This window comes from Balaenoptera acutorostrata, chromosome 6 (genome assembly GCF_949987535.1).
Source record: "Balaenoptera acutorostrata chromosome 6, mBalAcu1.1, whole genome shotgun sequence".
Taxonomy (NCBI): Eukaryota; Metazoa; Chordata; class Mammalia; order Artiodactyla; family Balaenopteridae; genus Balaenoptera; species Balaenoptera acutorostrata.
In genome coordinates this window covers 95,503,587-95,521,876 of record NC_080069.1, presented here as the reverse complement: position 1 = coordinate 95,521,876, position 18,290 = coordinate 95,503,587, and the positions used below count along the sequence as shown (strand labels likewise).

At 35.7% G+C, this 18,290-nt stretch overlaps 1 pseudogene; it reads left to right on the top strand.

Annotated features, from left to right (window-relative positions):
- The window catches only part of LOC114235860 (protein zyg-11 homolog A-like), a 51,748-nt pseudogene that overhangs the window by 25,289 nt on the left and 8,169 nt on the right, over positions 1-18,290 (top strand).

Sequence of the window (18,290 nt, the reverse complement as noted above, 5' to 3'; positions counted from 1 at the left end):
TATTCCTTTTATTTTGATTATTTTCTTGATTTGAAGCATTGCCTTGGAGCCATTAATTATTTGATCAAAATCTCTTCTCTTTAAACTCTGTGGTTGTTAATCCATTGCCTTACCATATTTTAAATATCCTGCCCCCTTCCCCAGTGGTGATAATTTTAGGATTTATCTGATATACTTAAATATCTAAAATTTCATCAGAATATGTCTTTGTTGTAGTTTCTCATTTTTTAAATTATTCAATTAATTATTTCCATAGGAAGTTTTGAAATTTACTTTAGATCGAGAAAATTGTATCCTGTCATTTCAACTTGGTAGATATTAAAACATTCCCAATAGGAGTGCGGTGTGCCCTATTCATAGAGTAGGCCCATATTACATCTCACAGGAATCCAGGCCCAAATTGACACCTTCTCCCTTCTTGGGCATCATGGTTTACTGGTTCACTTCTTGCACCACAGCTTCTGGAACCAGACCATTGTCCCTCTCTACTTTCAAAAGGATGCCCTGGGCTGCTACGTGGTGCAAGAGGAGGCATCTCCTTACTCTGGCTAATGTCTGCCTGAAAGATCTGATTGTTACCTTGGAGAAATTGTGTTCTGAAAGATGTGATGGAATACAAAGTCTTCTGGAGCTTTGGAGTTTCCCTCAGGGAGTAACCAATTAATTCCTTGGTGTGATGCTTTGACAAGGATTCGTGTTGGTGTTCCATTAGACTGGTATGATGCTGCCAGGTTTGTTATGAGATGGCTCTGAAGGCATGCAAATAGTGGCAGTGAGCTTCCAACTCTTTTCTAGCCCTGCAACGCTCACCTCAGCAAACTTCACAACCTAAAGGAAAGCTCTTCATGGCAATCAAGGATCTTGTAGCAGTAGGAAAACAAAAGAATACTGAGAATTCACATGATGTTGCTCTCTTGTTTACTTTGAAAGCACTTTGGAATCTTGAAGATGAATCTCTAGCTGCCTGCAAGCAATTTATTGAAAACTGAGGACTGGCACTCTTCATTCAAGGCTTGGAGAACAACATAGCTGAAGTCAGAGAACTCTCTTCCAAGCTAGTGACTGAAGATGTAGTGAAGCATATCAGCAGTTTGCTTCACAGCGAAGAAGTGGAAGTCAGTTGTTTTGCTGCAGGCCTCGTATACCATCTGATATCTGATTAACAGCCTTGAATATTCCATGATCTTCATAGGAGAGCTCTTTTCCAGGATCTGCATGGAAACATCCAGAAATGGCCAAGTTCAAGGTGTAATATGACAGCATTTGTGACCTACAGATACTTCTTGGTACTGATGCTGAAAACTCAGCCTCTGTGCACCAGTGCCGAATTGAATCTCAGAGACAGATTTTTGTGTGAAATAGAAAAGAATAGTTTTATTGCTTTGCCGGGCAAATGGGGACACAGTGGGCTCACGCCCTAGAAACTGTGTGTCCCAAACAGGGGGAATTTGGTGAGGAGGTTTAGAGCAATGGTTCAAGGGCGGTGTTGCTGATAAGGATCAGGGTGTGTGTAGAGCCTGCATTCCTTTAATCTGGCCACAGGTGGTCTCCTGATGAGCTTCTATGGTTCTCAAAGCTATCAAACTGTGACCTTCTCTCTGGAATGAAGAATGCTTCATCAAGTAGTAACATCTCCCATTTGTTGGGGGTTTTAGTTCTGCAGAAGAGCTCAAAGATATTTTTATGTGTACTCCTTGAGTCAGAACCAGGACCCCGCCCCAAGGCTGCGCTATTGTTTCGTGACTGCTGCTCCCTTGTCTCTGTATCCCCTCCCTTCCCTGATTAGCAACTGTTTGAACCTACCCTTTGGAACTCAGGGAAGGTCATGGAGGCTGAAGACTATTCCCAAGAAATGGGGAATACAGAAAGGCTTCCATGCCCAGGAGCCCCACAGGGTCCTGCTCAGTTTCAGTACTACTCTGGTCACTGTGGGCTATGTATCATGTCTGCTGTAAAAACCCCAGCAAATACTGCAGCTATTGTGTGGCATCTAGGAGCACAGTGAGGCAAACCCCCAAGCACAGGGGATCGCAGCCTTCATTCTAGATGACTTCAGAATTTATTTCAACAATTTTCAGAAAAACCCCTCTGTGTTAAATGATCTTATTAACCTAAGGGACTCCACAGATACATAACATATGTAATACATATAGAGACAGCTTCAATAAAATATATAATGTATAAATATTACACACAGATATGTGTATGTGGTGTGTGTATATATATGATATTTTTTACTTTATAATTTTGGTTGTAAATGGTGGTACATTTATTTTAAAAATGATTTTATTAGTTATTTGTTGTTGCTTAACAAATTACCCCACAACTTAGAACTTAAAAGCAAAAACATATCCCACATAGTTTCTGAGGGGTGAGAAACCTGATATGGCATAACTGAGTCAAGTCAGATGATTCTCTCTCAGGATCTCTCAGGAGGTGACCTTTACCTTGTTCAAGAGGGAGTCAGTAATTTCAGCCCACAGTCAAGGTCGTGCACACCAGGATACGGTATCATTGGGAGCCATCTTGGAGGCTGGTTACTACAATTTCACACTTTAAACTCAAACTCAAAGTACAGTAAATTCCTCCTAATTACTGTTTACTAAAAATATTTAATGAATATATTTGGTTTGTCACCAGAAGAAAAAAGAAAACTATAGGCAATGAAGTCTATTAGAAAGTGCCTGGGTGGCAACCTGGGTTCCGCTGCTTCTTCTTCCATTAGTAATTAACTGTGAAACTTTGAAAAAATTATATTTGCAACACAGATTCCTCATCCATTTATTTATTCAACAAATATAAACTAAGCACTTATGCATTACTCCAGATGTTAGGATACATTAGTATAAATATTCCTGCTCTTATGGAGATTACCTTCTAGTTGACTTCCAAATCAATATGTAGCTGTAAAAATCAGGTTAGAGATCTGTTTTTATGAAGACAAGTGAAAGTCTATAGAAAAAGTTTCAAAGGCCTGGGTTTAAAGCCAGGAAGTAGGACACAGATAATTTCCAAATTGCAAAGTATAGAGCTAAAGGCAATCACAAAATCAAAATGTTTGGACTTCATTTAAATGGAACAGCATTAGGGAAGAAGCTGAACATAGGGCAACCAACCAGAGCAAAGGGGTTCAGGATTTGAAAATAATAGAGCTTGAAGCAACTCCCCAAGTCTTTACTGAATAGTCATATGTAATTTTTATTGGGGAATTTAAGTTAAGCTCTGTGTGGAAAGGGAGCCGTTAAAGAAGCAATTCTAGCTTGATCCACGTACTAAGACTATGCTCCTGTTAATTGTACAGCAATATATTTCCAAGGATTCATGGCAGGAGACACTAAGATAATGCTGTGTAATCACAGCATTAGAAAATGTATCTTCCCCCTAGAAAATGTATCTTCTCACTGAGGCCAACACTTTTCCATATAATTTTTCTGTACTGATTAACTAGGGGGGTTCACTAGGAATGAATCTTACTGGACCTCATATAAAGATGGCAATATTATGAAAGTTGAAGCAAATAAGGCAGGAATACTCCCCCAGGGTACAGGGATTTCTAGCATATTTCATGAATTTCTTTCATAGAGTGTTTTGTTACTGAACCAAACTTAGGTCTGCTTGTCCAGTGGCAGTAAAGCCGGTCTACTGACACCGGGTTGTGATGAAGGAAAGAGCAGTGTTTACTGTAAGGGGCCAGGTAAGGAGGTCAGGGCAGCTAATGCTCAAAAAACACAAACTTCCCAGTGGTTTTCAGGAAAGCATTTTTAAAGGCAAGGTGAGAGAGGGGAGTTGCAGGGTATGTAATCAGCTGGTGCACAATTCTCTAATTGTTTGATGGTGAATGTCATAGGGGTTAATATTATCAATCCTCAGGCTCAAATAGGCCTGGGGGCTATGTGCTCATGGTCATCAAGTCATCAACTTCTTCCATTTGGTGGGGGTTTTAGCATCTGTAAAACAACTCAGGAAATGTGTATCAGATACTGTTGTCTAAGTACTGCAGAGAGGAACTAAAGATTCTGCGACCACCATATGGCTGATGTACTGTTCAGATTGTTACCAGTTCTCCTGGCCTGACTGCTGCTTTTGTCACTATGTGTTCACATCCTTTCAATCATTAATTCTTGAGCCAGGCTTTTGTGACTCAGGGGAGGCCTGGGAGACTACAGGTTTCCACAAATAAGAGGCAGGCCGAGGACATGGGGGGAGGAAAGGTCCCACAGGGTCCTGCTTAGTTACATTTTGTTGATCTTTTTTTTGTTTTTTTGAAGGGGGAGGGGAAGATTTAAAGAACCCCTAGATTTTATTTCATAGTATGTGCAGGAATCCTTGTGAGTATGTGTAGGGGGAGGGGCTCACATTTGTGTGAAAAGGAGTGTTCTGAGCAGAGTAATATGATGTATGTTCTCAGCTGAGGTTGTCTTTAATTTATCAATTAAATACTTCATTTAAACATCAAAAAATGGCAAGCAGAAGTTGGAAAGGCTTCTGGAGGTTTAGTACAAGTACAAGAGTACTCTAAATTCATCTTTACTGCTGGTTGAACAGAAGGAATTCAGGAGAACAGGAATCTGGAGGGTGGTGCAGAAGGATCCAGGGGTTTGCATTTCTGGGAATATCCTGCCATCTATACAGTCTGTAATCAAATAAGGCACAGCTAGTGAACAGGGCTCAGGCACTGGGAGCCTAAGTTTTGCAATATCATTCTGAAATACAACAAAAGCATAGGGTCACACTGGGTCCCTAGAGATCAGGGATTGCTTTGAGGGTATAGTGGAACTATTCCCAGATTTGCTGAACTACAATGGATATTACTTCTCTTGATCTCAAAAGCTAGATAGAAATTTTAGCATAGATTCTCATAAGATGGGATTAGATTATTGCAGTATCCAAACCAAGAGGGAAAACACAGAAATAGGAAAGCATAATAAGATAAAGAACCAAAGACTGGGGCCTTGAGAGATTTCCATAGCTCTTGGGGGTATACAGATACCTTGTCAAGAGCATTAAGACAGCTTAGGTAATACGGTCTTTAGGTAATAGGAGCCATAAAAAATACTCTTTTATTGTTGTTGTTTTTAAATTGCTGTCTCATTATATGTAGACAAACACTTTTTTGGAATTTTTTTAGTTATATAAATATTCCTTGAAGTAACTTCCTAATACTACATATGTATTCATTATAAATGAGAATTAAATAGGTTAACATCCGTGGTTGTATTACTTGGAAATGTTTAGGGCAGAAATGAAATAAATTGGGATTAAAATATAAATATTGATGGACTTCCCTGGTGGCGCAGTGGTTAAGAATCATCCTGCCAATGCAGGGGACACGGGTTCAATCCCTGGTCCAGGAAGATCCCACATGCCATGGAGCAACTAAGCCCATGCACCATAACTACTGAGCCTGCGCTCTAGAGCCCGCGAGCCACAACTACTAAGCCCGCGTGCCTACAGCCCGTGCTCCGCAACAAGATAAACCACCGCAATGAGGAGCCTGTGCCCCGCAATGAAGAGTAGCCCCTGCTCGCTGCAACTAGAGAAAGCCTGCACGCAGCAATGAAAATCCAATGCAGCCAAAAATAAATAAATATATATTTTTTAAATTTCCATCTCTCAAACCACTAAAAAAAAAAAATTAAAAAAATATAAATATTGATACTTGATTTATTTAATACTTATATTATGAATTAAAGAAAAAATAATTCCTAAGAATTAGCATTGATATTTCAAATTTTTGTAATATGATATCAGTAAGTTGAATAAAGAAGGAAAGGAAATTTTGAAAGTGCTGACCCACTGATTTAAAAGAATTTGTGGCAGAAGTTGAAATAAACAAGGAAGTAGCTATTCCTAATGTTTCTGTTATCTTCTACTCAGTAAGTACTCCCAAATGTCCATATTTTTTTTTTCCATTCTCTCTTCTGTGCTTCTTATTCTCTTATAATTAACTATTTGCCATCTGCTTTGGGGATTCTCATTGACACAGGTACCTGAAATCCAGTGTCTCCTCAACTGCACTCAACCATTTCTATTTCTTTGTGAACATCCAGAATGGATGTTTGTTTCTTTAAGGAATAAGAATTTTGCAGTGTTTTGCAGTGCTTGATCCTGCTGTAATATGTCTTGATTATGTTGTTTATGAGAGGATATATTGCAGAGTGGTCTCTGAAGTTTGATAGCCCAGGTTCGCTTGAGCTCCACCACCTTCTTCACATAGCAGAGGTCCTTGTTTGCTGATATATTTTCTAATTTCTCAAGTAATAGTATATGTGTCAAGAGAACAAAACAAGTCAAAATAAAATCATAGAAATGAAAATAGTGACTCATACATGTTAGGCATTCAGCAAAATATTTAATTAAGGAAATGAATGAATGGAACTAAACCCTTTGTAAACTGATAATGAGATATATTCAGTGGAAAGTGTCACTTTTCCTCAAAAAGTTAAAAAAGAAAGTATCAGATTTCTTCCCTTTAATATTTTCAGTTGTAAAATAGCGTAAGTAACCTAGTAGAGACTAATGTACTACACATTTGACAACTGTCAGAATTTTGACCTCTGTAGGGGTCATATGATCGTAATCAGCCTAATCTAGATTAGAAATGTTGAAAGCTGGTATTTCAATGAAATGAACATAGTCTGAAGCCGTTCTAGAACAGAAAGTGTGCTGTTCATTTTATTTTCCCAAATGATTATGTTATCACAATATGATTTACTAAAAAATCCTTTTCTCTCCCTGCTGATTTGAAATCTAAATATCAAGAAAAATTTCATATATATGTCTATAACTTTCTGGCTCACAATTCTTTTCCATTGCTTGCCCTACTAGTCTCTATGCCAGAACTATAACATTGTAATTACTATATCTGTGTCATATTTTAGTACATTGGGGAACAAGTTTCTTTTGATTTCACTTTTTTGTAAAAAATTATTCAAAGTTTTATTCTTCCTGCTGAATATAAAACTATTTTAAAGTTTCATAAAATAAGTACTTATTATTATATTAGAATTGTATTTATTTATATATTATATTAATTTGCATAGAATTAACATCTTACTAATTTTAGGTTTCCTGTTAGGGAGTCAATCAGGTCCTATTTTGTGTCTCTAAAAAAATTTGTGTAGCTTCCTTTATATTGGTGATTCTAGCTACTTGTTCATTTTTATGATATTGTTCATTACAATTATTGTTTTTATGAATTAGGTCTTGCTTTCTGTTGCATTTTTTTCAGGATAATTTAGATATATAGGGAAACTATACTTTTCATATATTTGTTTTGTAACTACCCATTTTACTTTCATGTTAGATAGCATAATTGTTTTCAGTGGATTCTCCCCAGGTTTCAAGTAGATAGTCATGTCATCTTCAAATCATAAATGTTTTTGCCATTTTGTTTTTTAAATTATAGGTCTTATTTCCTCTTCATGATTTATTATATTGTATAAAACCCATAGTTATGAATTGCAGTGATGATAGTGAACATATTTAAATGGAATGCTGTGTTTCACTGAGAGGTTTTGATTTTAAATAATTACTCTGAAATAAATTAAGACTTTTCAGATCATGTATTTTTGAATTTACCTTATTAACATGGAACGTTACATTAATAGAATTTTTCATATTGCTGAACCATCCTTTGATATCTTTTTTTATATGGCTCCTCTTCACATAATAGACAATATAGCCTCCCTCACTTTTTCAAGATTTACCACCTTTATCATGAGTATTTGAGGAAAAAAATTCCATGTTTTATTTCCACTCAGAAGTTGGTCCATACTCCAGTATATTTCATTGTTTTCTGGCTCCTAAGCAGTATTCTTAACTTCTGTGGCTGCTCTTTTCTCTTCTTCCTATGAGAGTCCGAGCAAGAAATACAGATTTTATTTTCATTTACTCAAAACATTGCCAACAAAAGTTGTTGTACATAACACCCTCTAAAAGATTTCAAATTCACAATCAGAATTTTCTTTATTTTCAGAAACGATCTGCCATAGTCAATTTTTCGATGATTATATGTCTCCTTAGACTGTTTACTTTCATTTCTGTGACCTCTATTTCCTACTATTATCTTTTTCAAAATTCAAATCACAGTTTGCCATACAGATAGTGCTATGTAGTAGGCATATTTTGCTAATAATTATATGTTGGCTTTAAAAAATATGAATTCACAAATAAAATTAGAAGGTCACTTGTTTTTTAACTCTAAAATGTTTAAGCCAGGTTAATTCTGGCTTCATAAAACACTTTTGGAAAATTTTACGTTATCCTCTATAAGCTTGAAGGTTTTATATTAAATTTTCTTTCTTACACGTTCAGTGGAATTAATCCTTCAAGCTACAGGATATGGCATCTTTTTGGTTAGTATTCCTTAGAAAAATTCTGTAATTATTGTAATTTAATTCACATCTGGCCCTTATTCCGTTTTAGTTTTTCCCAAATATCTTTCTCTTTACTACGAGTTTGGTTGGTATCCTTCTAGGAGCTTTATCTATCTTTCTTTCTTCCTCTCTATCCATCTCTCTCTCTCTCTCTATCTATCTATCTATCTCTCTATCATTTGTTTATTTTTCTGTTATATAGTTCCAAGTTAGATTGGACAGTTCTATTTGAATCACCTCCAGTGTTTACCGTTCATTATTTTATTATACAACTTTGTGTATACATGGATAGTTTATACTTTTCAATTGAGCATGTTATTCATGCATCACTCATATAACATGTATCATTCATGTTGCATCTTCACATTATTTAGATGATGTATATTTGTACATAAATTAATAGATAAGCATATATCATTGATAAAATACATGCATTACATGGATTTATAATAAATAAATACATATTTATTTTTGTATAACAATATATGAAACAATTTATATTAAACTACACACACACACACACACACATACACACACACACACACACAGCATTATCTTGGCCTCCCCTACAATCTTACCTATGTCAAGCACAGTGACATGTTAATTTTGACATATTTTGAGAGACCACTTTTCAATATTTCTAGTGATAACACAAATTTTATGATATGCATAAATACTTTTAATAATAGTATTGGCATTTCAATTATATTTAAGGGAGATTAGGGAAATTAGCTGTGCTCAAGTATCTTTCTATTCATAGTTAGTTTCTTTTCTTCTCTTTTCTTTTTTTTTTTTTTTTTTTTTGGCTGCGCTGCGTGGCTTGTGGGATCTTAGTTCCCCAACCAGGAGACCAAGACCAGGGATTGAACCCAGGCCCTTGGCAGTGAAAGTACAGAGTCCTAACCACTGGACTGCCAGGGAATTCCCCTCAAGTTTCTTTTTAACAATATGAATTTTGGCACTGCCTTTTTTTTTTTTTTTTAATTAATTAATTAATTAATTTATGGCTGTGTTGGGTCTTTGTTTCTGTGCGAGGGCTTTCTCCAGTTGTGGCAAGCGGGGGCCACTCTTCATCACGGTGCGCGGGCCTCTCACTGTTGCGGCCTCTCCCGTTGGGGAGCACAGGCTCCAGATGCGCAGGCTCAGTAATTGTGGCTCACGGGCCTAGTTGCTCCGCGGCATGTGGGATCTTCCCAGACCAGGGCTCGAACCTGTGTCCCCTGCATTGGCAGGCAGATTCTCAACCACTGCGCCACCAGGGAAGCCCCCTGGCACTGCCTTTTAATTTACCCACCATGTATCAAGTCTTAACTTACTCTTTACGTAACAATAAATGTATGCTGCTTTGAGATGTGAACTCTTTGATGTTTACAAATGGATGACTATCTACTGTAACTACAGTTGAGTGTCCGGTATGAATAGTGTCTTGAGTTTCCCTGGAGATTATCAATATTTGATTTCTTATTAACTTAAACATGAAATGTAGTATGTGCTTATGTACTGGGTATTCAGTGTATGTATAACTGAGAGTAGGATTTGTACCACTTTTCATACAGAAAAACATTTTCTCAGCTACATAGTGATACAGTACGGGGAAGACATTAAAAAAACCTTGCAGGCACAAATTATTGGAACCTGTTTGGTCAGCAAAGATGTTATGCAGTCTCATGAAAACGAACTCTGCTGAAAAATGTCTTGTGCTTTCCTGTTTCAGAGTTACCTGAAAACATGGCATAGCCAAAATTGCATTAACTATGGATAGAGTCCTGTTTTGAAATGTAATTGGAAATTTGGCTGAAAGTTTTTTACAAGAGTATTTATAATAAATATAGTCTAAAATTATACCATCCATAAAGGTTTGGTCAGAGAAATTGTTATATTGATTTCATGATGCCTTCAACAAATTAAACTTGTTTTCCTAATGAACGTACTGTTTAGAAAAATATTAATATATATCCTTATTAAATGTTTGTTGCTGGATTAATTCCATCATAATTCTCTTTTTTTATTAATAATTAGCTTCAAATGATTTTTTTTTCAAAATATTTTGAAAGCTACTCCAATATCTTGGTTTAAATAAGTAATAGGGACATGTGAAAGGGCTTACTTAGTCAACCTTAACTCTTGCCTTTGTGCCAGCCTCTGGGCTAAGAGAAACTCTTTCGGAGACATTGAAAGGCCAAATAAAAGGAATAGTCATGAGCATTTGGCTTAAAAAATAAGGAAAAAACTTGTCCTAGATGAGCTGTCTCAATATCTGCAGAATATGCTGCTGTGTCAGGCAAGTGAGTCAAAACACATTTGACTGAATACTTAAAGTACAAAAAGAATTAGAAGGTAGGCAATGTGGATTCTAGTTCCTGCCCTGGCCTCATTACTTACTAACAAGAGATTTTACCTATAAAATGAGATTTATGCTATCCTTTCTATCAGATAGCAAGATTATCGTATGTGACATGATATATGTGAAAGTGCTTTGTAATACTAGCTAAATAATATATACTGTCATTAATGAATTTTGCCTCTTGTTTGATATGTCAGCTACCTTTATATATGACCTCATTTAATCCTTACACCAACACTATGGTGATTATATTTTTATTAGTATTTTGATACTGAGGAAAATGAAGCTTAGAAGTGGTTAAGTAACTGGCCCAGGTTTACACAGCAGAGATAGTAGAGCTGGAGTTTGATATGCAGATATGTCCATTATGCCAGACTGTTTCCAACATAAAGCTATTAGGAATCATTTTAATTAATGTTAAATAGATAAAGTAGACTTAATGTATATCTAAATTTTATTCTAGATCCAATATTCTGTGCTTCTAACTAGTGTATTTCTCAGTATACCTGTCAGAAGATTTTTGAACCTCATGTAAATTTATAAGAACTTATAAATGCCTAGTACTATTCTGGGAACATTCCTGTCATAATCTAAAATAGAGATAAAAGCATAAAAGGATAACCAGGAAAAGAAGAAGAGAGAAGAGGGATTGCTCTGAGAACTTGTAAAAAATGGTATTAGCTTAGACAACAGTGTCAGGAATTAACAGTAATGTCTAAAGAGAAGCAAATGTTTTCAAGCAACATATGAGTTAATTAAAAGGAAAGTATTCCAAATGATTGTGATTCCCTGTTGAACAGTCTCTGAAAGTAAAGCATCAGAAACACACTGTGCATATTAACACTATGATTAACACCTTATTGAATTTAACAAGGTTTAATATGATAAGAATAAGAATACTGCTTTACACTTAATAGGACTTTACAATTTTACTTACCGTTTATAAGAATCTGATCTCATTAAATTTATCCTCAAGTTTTACTAGGAGCCTAGTTATGATGACTGAAATCTGACTAAGGCTTAAGGGAAAGCATCTTATGTCTACTGATCAATCACTACATACTAGGCACCCTCTATTCCACACACCTCATCTCATTTAAGATTCACAGCGGCCCCAAATGCAGATTTTATCATAATCATTCCACTATTGCTGATGAGGCTCAAGAGCTTTAAGAGGATACAAAATAAAAAACTAATATGTTTCTGAACCAGTACTTGAATCTTCTAAAGCTACTGTATATCTTAAAATATTTACTTATTCAGGAAAGGTTGTCATGGACTATCTACCTCATCCCCACCAAAAGCATATTATAAAACCATTATCAAGTGAGTAAAATGAAAATACAACTTAAACTGGAGTTACATAAAGCTTAAATTATGCAGCTTCTTGGGCCTCTTCCATGGTGTTAATAAGCACAGTAAATTTCTGGTATTTCACTTTCAGAGATTCCTTGGAAAATTGCATTCAGTTGGAATTCCATCCATTTACTTATCTCATATACTTCCTGAAAATTTTTTTCTCTTTGGTCATTTACTACTCAGTCTTAAAGTCTTATCCTCAGCTAATACATACTGAAGATGATGATGAGGTTGATGAAGATGATGATGATAGGAATGATAACAATGACAGATGTCTTACTATGTACCAGACACGAGGAAATTTTTTATTTCAAGAGGGAAAAAACACATACTTGGTCTCACAATTATGATCTGTTTTGCTGGTGAAAGTAGGTTTGAAGTTGAATGCCTGTGTTGTTTTATACTCATATGTTAAATGATAGTGTTTAATTAGTTTCCCAAATTTATTTTCCTGCTGATGTTTAGTTGAGGGACCAAAACTCAAGAAACCAAGTCTAGAGAAAGATGGCAGTGCAATCCTTTTTTTTTTTTCAGGCGGAGACATCCTATTTCATTTTATTGCACTGGAGCTCTTTCCTAACTTTATTTAATTGCACCCAGGTTCTCTCAGGATATAATAAAAGTAGGAAATTTAAGTTTAACCTTTTATTAAAAATGTCTTTGTTTCATTTTTAAAAAAATCATGGTCATCTTATGATTGAGAAGTTTCTAAAAATGTCTGAGAGACTCGTGCTTCAGTCCCACAAGATGTCCACTTGAATGAGAGCCCAGAAAACCTTCTGTGTGTGCATGTGTGCGTGTTGGTGGGGGGGTGGTTGGTGGAGAGAACATCCTCAGGGAAGGAAGAATCCAAGACTTAGGTACAGTACAAGTTTACCGAAGGACTAGAAGAGAGGAGAAGATCTGAATTACGGAAAAGGTCTTTCACTCGTTCTTTTCCCCGTATGTCTCCATGAAGTAGCCTGAAAATGTGAGTCTTCCATGAAGTGAAATTGAAAACTCTGTTTCACTCTGTGAATGCAGTTGTATATTCATGTAACATTTGGCTGCAAGTAGTCAACAGCCAGCTTAATCACAAAGGGTTCAACAATGGAATAATGCATGGTCAGGAAACACAACTAAACCCCATGAGGGATTGAAACCAGAAATTTGCATGTGAAGAACTAAGTTTATTATCATATTATTCTTCTCAGTGATGCCTTGTTTCTTATCTCTTGCATTTCTCTGAGTGTCTGTTTCATTCTTTTTACTCCTATAGTTTATTTATTTTAAGAATATTATTGTACATAATTTTGTACGTATTATTAAAAGCCAACCTCAGCCCAAACTTTCCATAATTTTATACCTGTCCTTTAACTGAGAGGTTCCCCTGATCGGTCTATATGAACAAACTCTGCCCCATAATTCTCTATCCCCTTATCTTCCTTTGTCTTAATGATCATACAGCTACTTCACATATTATATATTCATTTTATTTAAAAAATGTTCTCTCACCCTCACCAGACTAGAAGCCCCTGGGGAGCACATACATTATCTGTTTTGCTTCCCAGAGTCTAATATAATGCCTGTCAAGAAGTAAACATGCAGTACATATATGTTCAATGAATGCTGGACAAATCTCAAAGTCCAATCACACACACGAAAATAACTGACCTGTAAACTAACTAAATAGATACATAATAGGTGAGTTCACATGTGAGAGAGAGAGCATATAAAAGGCTCCCAAATACAGACTGCCTGGAAGTAAGTATTGCTAACAGGGGAACAGCCTGGCTGGCTGTCCTTTTCCTTTCAGACTCAAAAAGATCATTACCAAGACCGTAATCAGCCTCTTCTCAGTAATTAAGATTCTACTCTCACTCCACTTCTTGGGAGAATATCCAGGGGAAGTGAGGTAGTGCTCAGCCAAGCCAAACCTTGCCCCAGTGATTTCTCGCCATATATTGGGTTGGCCAAAAAGTTCGTTCGGGGTTTTCCGTAAGATGTAACCACTATCATTTAATATATGAGTATAAAAGGACACAGACATTCAACTTCAAACCTACTTTTACCAACAAAACAGATTATAATTGTGAGACCAGGTGTGTCTGTTTTGTCCTTCTTGAAATAAAAATCTCCTCGTGTCTGGTACATAGTAAGATGTTTTTACCCACTTTCTCCTTTTTTGAGATCACTTCGGATATTAAACTATCAGGATTTGGAGTTAGAACTGTGTTAAATTTTTTACCACTATGGACTGTTAGCTTAATGAGTCATTTAATCTCCCCAAATGACAATAATAGTACATTCCTGGGGGTTGTCATGTGGCATAAAGAAGATAACGAATTTAACCATGCCTTCTACTCTTCAAAGCCCTCCAGAGTGGCATCTTGTAATTCTCTGTAACAACAGCCCTCACCTCCCTCGGATCAGCACATTTTCTCAGATGCCCCTTTCCTATCACATTACTTGTTATTTCCTGCCTTGGATGGCCTATTTTATGTGGCTATAAAGAAAAGAGTGTTGCAAAATAGATGCAGTATAGTCCATTGAAGGTCAAAGATAGATAGGTAGGTAGGTAGTGTGGTAGATAGATAGATTGATAGATTGATGGAATCAGTAGATTTCAGTTTCAATATTCATTACCTTAAGTTCTAAGAGTATGAGTCAACCAGTAAAATGTGGCTCTTGAGAAAGTGATACAGCCAAGTACCCCATAGAGTTTGTTGTGAATGTTAGATGATACATTTATGTAAAGGGATCAGTTAGTGTTAGCTATTACTATTATAACTCTAGTGTATTTCCTCCACAGCCCTTTGGCTCCTCTGTCTGTTTTTGGGTACTGATGATGTCCTGAAATCACCTTCTAGGTGGCATTGTTGTTTTGAGGTTTGGGTGGGTTCACAAGAAATGCAGGAGTCAATATAGTGCAGAGATAAATATAGGGAACCAAGAGCCAGCCTGCCTTGATTTGTACTACTAGCTACTGAGTGATCTTGGATAAGTCGCCTCGCTGACCCTTGTTTTCTTCATGGGTAAAATGGGCTTATTGAGAATGCCTATCTCCTGGGTTATTGATAAAGCACTCGCACAGTGCCTAACAGTAAATGTTAGTCATCGATGCTACTCCTGTTGTTGTTGTTGATGTTGTAATAGTTTAAAAAAACACACTTTGTTGTGAAACAGTGTTTATAATCATGTTTTTGTAAAGCCCTCTGTGATACCCCTCCTGTAGCAAACAACAACAAAAAAATTCTGATTTTAGATTGCCTAGAATGTTATTTCTCTTGTTCTATTCCAAAAATTCCACTAGCTAGAAATTCCTTTGAATAACAAACATTCCTTTTCAAATAAAATGTTTCTGAATTGGGAGATTGTTGGGCTTCCATAGTCATATGAACTAATTCAATCAGCCTTCTTTCTTTTGAGTCTACCTGAGATCAATTTCACTGAGAAACTGAACTATTAAAGGAGAAGAATAACTAGATCATGGATTACTCTGGTGTCATGTATCAATCAATCCCCTTTAGGTTTATGATACAGTAAAATCAATGGGGACTTGGAAGCTTACAAGGAAAAGCACAGGTATAGAACCTGGTAAATTTTTCCTAAGATTAGTCCTGTGCCTAGGAAACAAACAAAAATCTTCTCTTTATCCTTTTAACTTTATTCATGTTTCCAATAACCAAGATCCAAAGGAGAAGAAGTGATGCAAGGAAAAAGAAGGAATAATTAAAGAGCAATATTTTGAAGAAGGAATAATTAAAGAGCAATATTTTGAAGAAGGAATATTTAAAGGAGCAGTATTCCATCCTCAATATTTTGAGGATGGAATTAAGATCACAAAATGTATGGTAAACCTTTTGTTGAAAGAAGTGTACTTCCTGCTTTTAATCTAGAATGAAGAAAATGAAAATAGAGGAAAATGGAATTAAGTTTGTGATGGTGAGATGAGGAAACTAACACGTGTTAGATTTTCCCAGTGAAATTGGAGAATGTGCTGGAGGGTACCTAGGAGGCTTCAGGAGCAAAGAAAAGGTATGAAATTGCAATTAGCAGTGATGGTCAAACTTTTTCTGTTAAAAACCAGATGGTAAATAGTTTTAGCTTTGTGGGCCATGCAATCTCTGTTACAACTTCTCAACTTTGTCATTTTAGGGCAAAAGTGATCATAGACAATAAAATGAATTGGTGTATCTGTGTTCCAAAAAACTTCATTTACAAAAACTGGCAGTGGTATAATTGGGCCCACTTGCTGTAGTTTGCTGAACCCTGTTGTTAAAGACTGGGGAAATAAGTCTATTAGAGAAATATAATAGTGGATTAGCTGCTCAGTCTTGGTGTAAATTTAAATTTAGAAATCAGTCATTTAAATCAGTGAAATCAGTTGTGCAATTTCTTCTACAACAGTTTTCATATTCTCTGGTAGAAAAATAAAATAGGCATATACAAGATAGCATACACAATTGGTAGTTCATCAAGAGTATAAACTAAAAGGAGACTGAGACAATTAATTGAGTGCATTTAAAGAGAAGTGATCATAAGGATAAGTCATAGAAACACATCTAGAAAAGGAGAAAGCCCATTGGGGCTAGTAGCTGGTGACAAGGGTGGGAATGGTCATGGAAGGTAGCTTTTGATGGGGTCAAAGACTTTTGGCATTGAGGTGCTTGGACAAGTTATCTGGAAAAATTTAGTGTCTCAGAGACTGGAATATTTGAGAGGAAGTGATGGCTAATTCAGATTATGACTATGGTAAGAATTGATTGAGGTGGAATTGAAAATATTGCCGATAAAGAGAGAAAATAAATGAGATATCTGGATTAGCATATTTTATACATATGAATATTTAAATTTCTAGACTAGAGTTGGGGTAAGGAGGAAGTTAATAAGCCAGAAACTGAGATCTTCAAAGAGGAAAGAGCTGTGGTATAGTGTTGGTAGATAACAGCAGTCAGCCTGAGAGAAAGGATTCACTGTGTTGTTGGATGACATGAGCTTCAAATAAGCAATGAATATTTAGGAAGGAGAGGTTTTTATGATTTATGTGTGCCTGTGGGGAAAAAGGACTTGTGCAATAGAAACAACCAGTGAAAGTGAAGAAGGGAGTTTGTACAGGTATGCCTAGCCTCAAAGCTCATGCTCTTAAGAACTATAACATTAAATGTGTTTTTGTCTCCACACTGCATGTCCTCATTAGGAAGTAACTGTTTTCCTTCAAAGGTACACAGAACAATTAGGTCCCTGAGGGAGCCTCATAAAAATGTGAACTAAAGATTTTAATAGCAAGCAATGCAGAATTAAACTATCATAGAAACAATTCATTCACTAAGGAAAATGTGACATAAACTTCTAATTTCAGAAGCCAGAATCTTCTTATAATGAAATGATCTTATTTAATTAGAGAATGTGACTATTTTTAATTTAAATTGAGAGCAGCGTGTCATGGGGCTTCAGTACATTTTCCCCCACAAGCTCTTCCCTTGTCATTGAAATCACCGTTATTATTTTTGATTCAAAAAATATAGACAGATAAGTAGTTTTAAGACCAAAGACTCTTAGACTAAACACTTTAAGACTAAAGTGTTGTAAATGGTAAAACATGGAACAGAAGTCAATTACTTCATGGAATAACTAAAAAGAAAAATCACCTAGTATATGGTAATTTAGAATATATCTTGTAAACTGCTAAGTTTACAGTAAATCTTGGGAGAAAGTTGTAAATACCTCCATGTTGGTAATAACACCCTGTCAAAAAATCACTAGTATCAAATAATATCACTTGAAATCTGTCAAGTTACATTAGGTTTGGACATAAAAATCTCTATGCATGTATCTCAGTATTTAAAAATTCACAAAATTTTCACTTTAATAATTTGATGTATCAGTCCAACAGTAAATACATACATTAATCTTAATAAATTATTACAATTTAATAAATACATGAATATTAAACGCTAAATACACAAAACTTCAGTAACTTCAAATTGTCAGTTGAAATGACATTTAGATGCATGTATGAATATATAAATATACAAGTGTATACATTTAAATGTAACATATTAAGAATTATATCATACTGTATACTCAGTTATGTGCTTTTACATCCCTAGATAGCCATATACATCATTCTTTCTGTCTACAATTTTATTAACTACTTTGGACTATGGAATATGGAAAATATCTCAAGTCCTATTTCACCCAGTGATTTTTGTGTCTGTGATTTCATA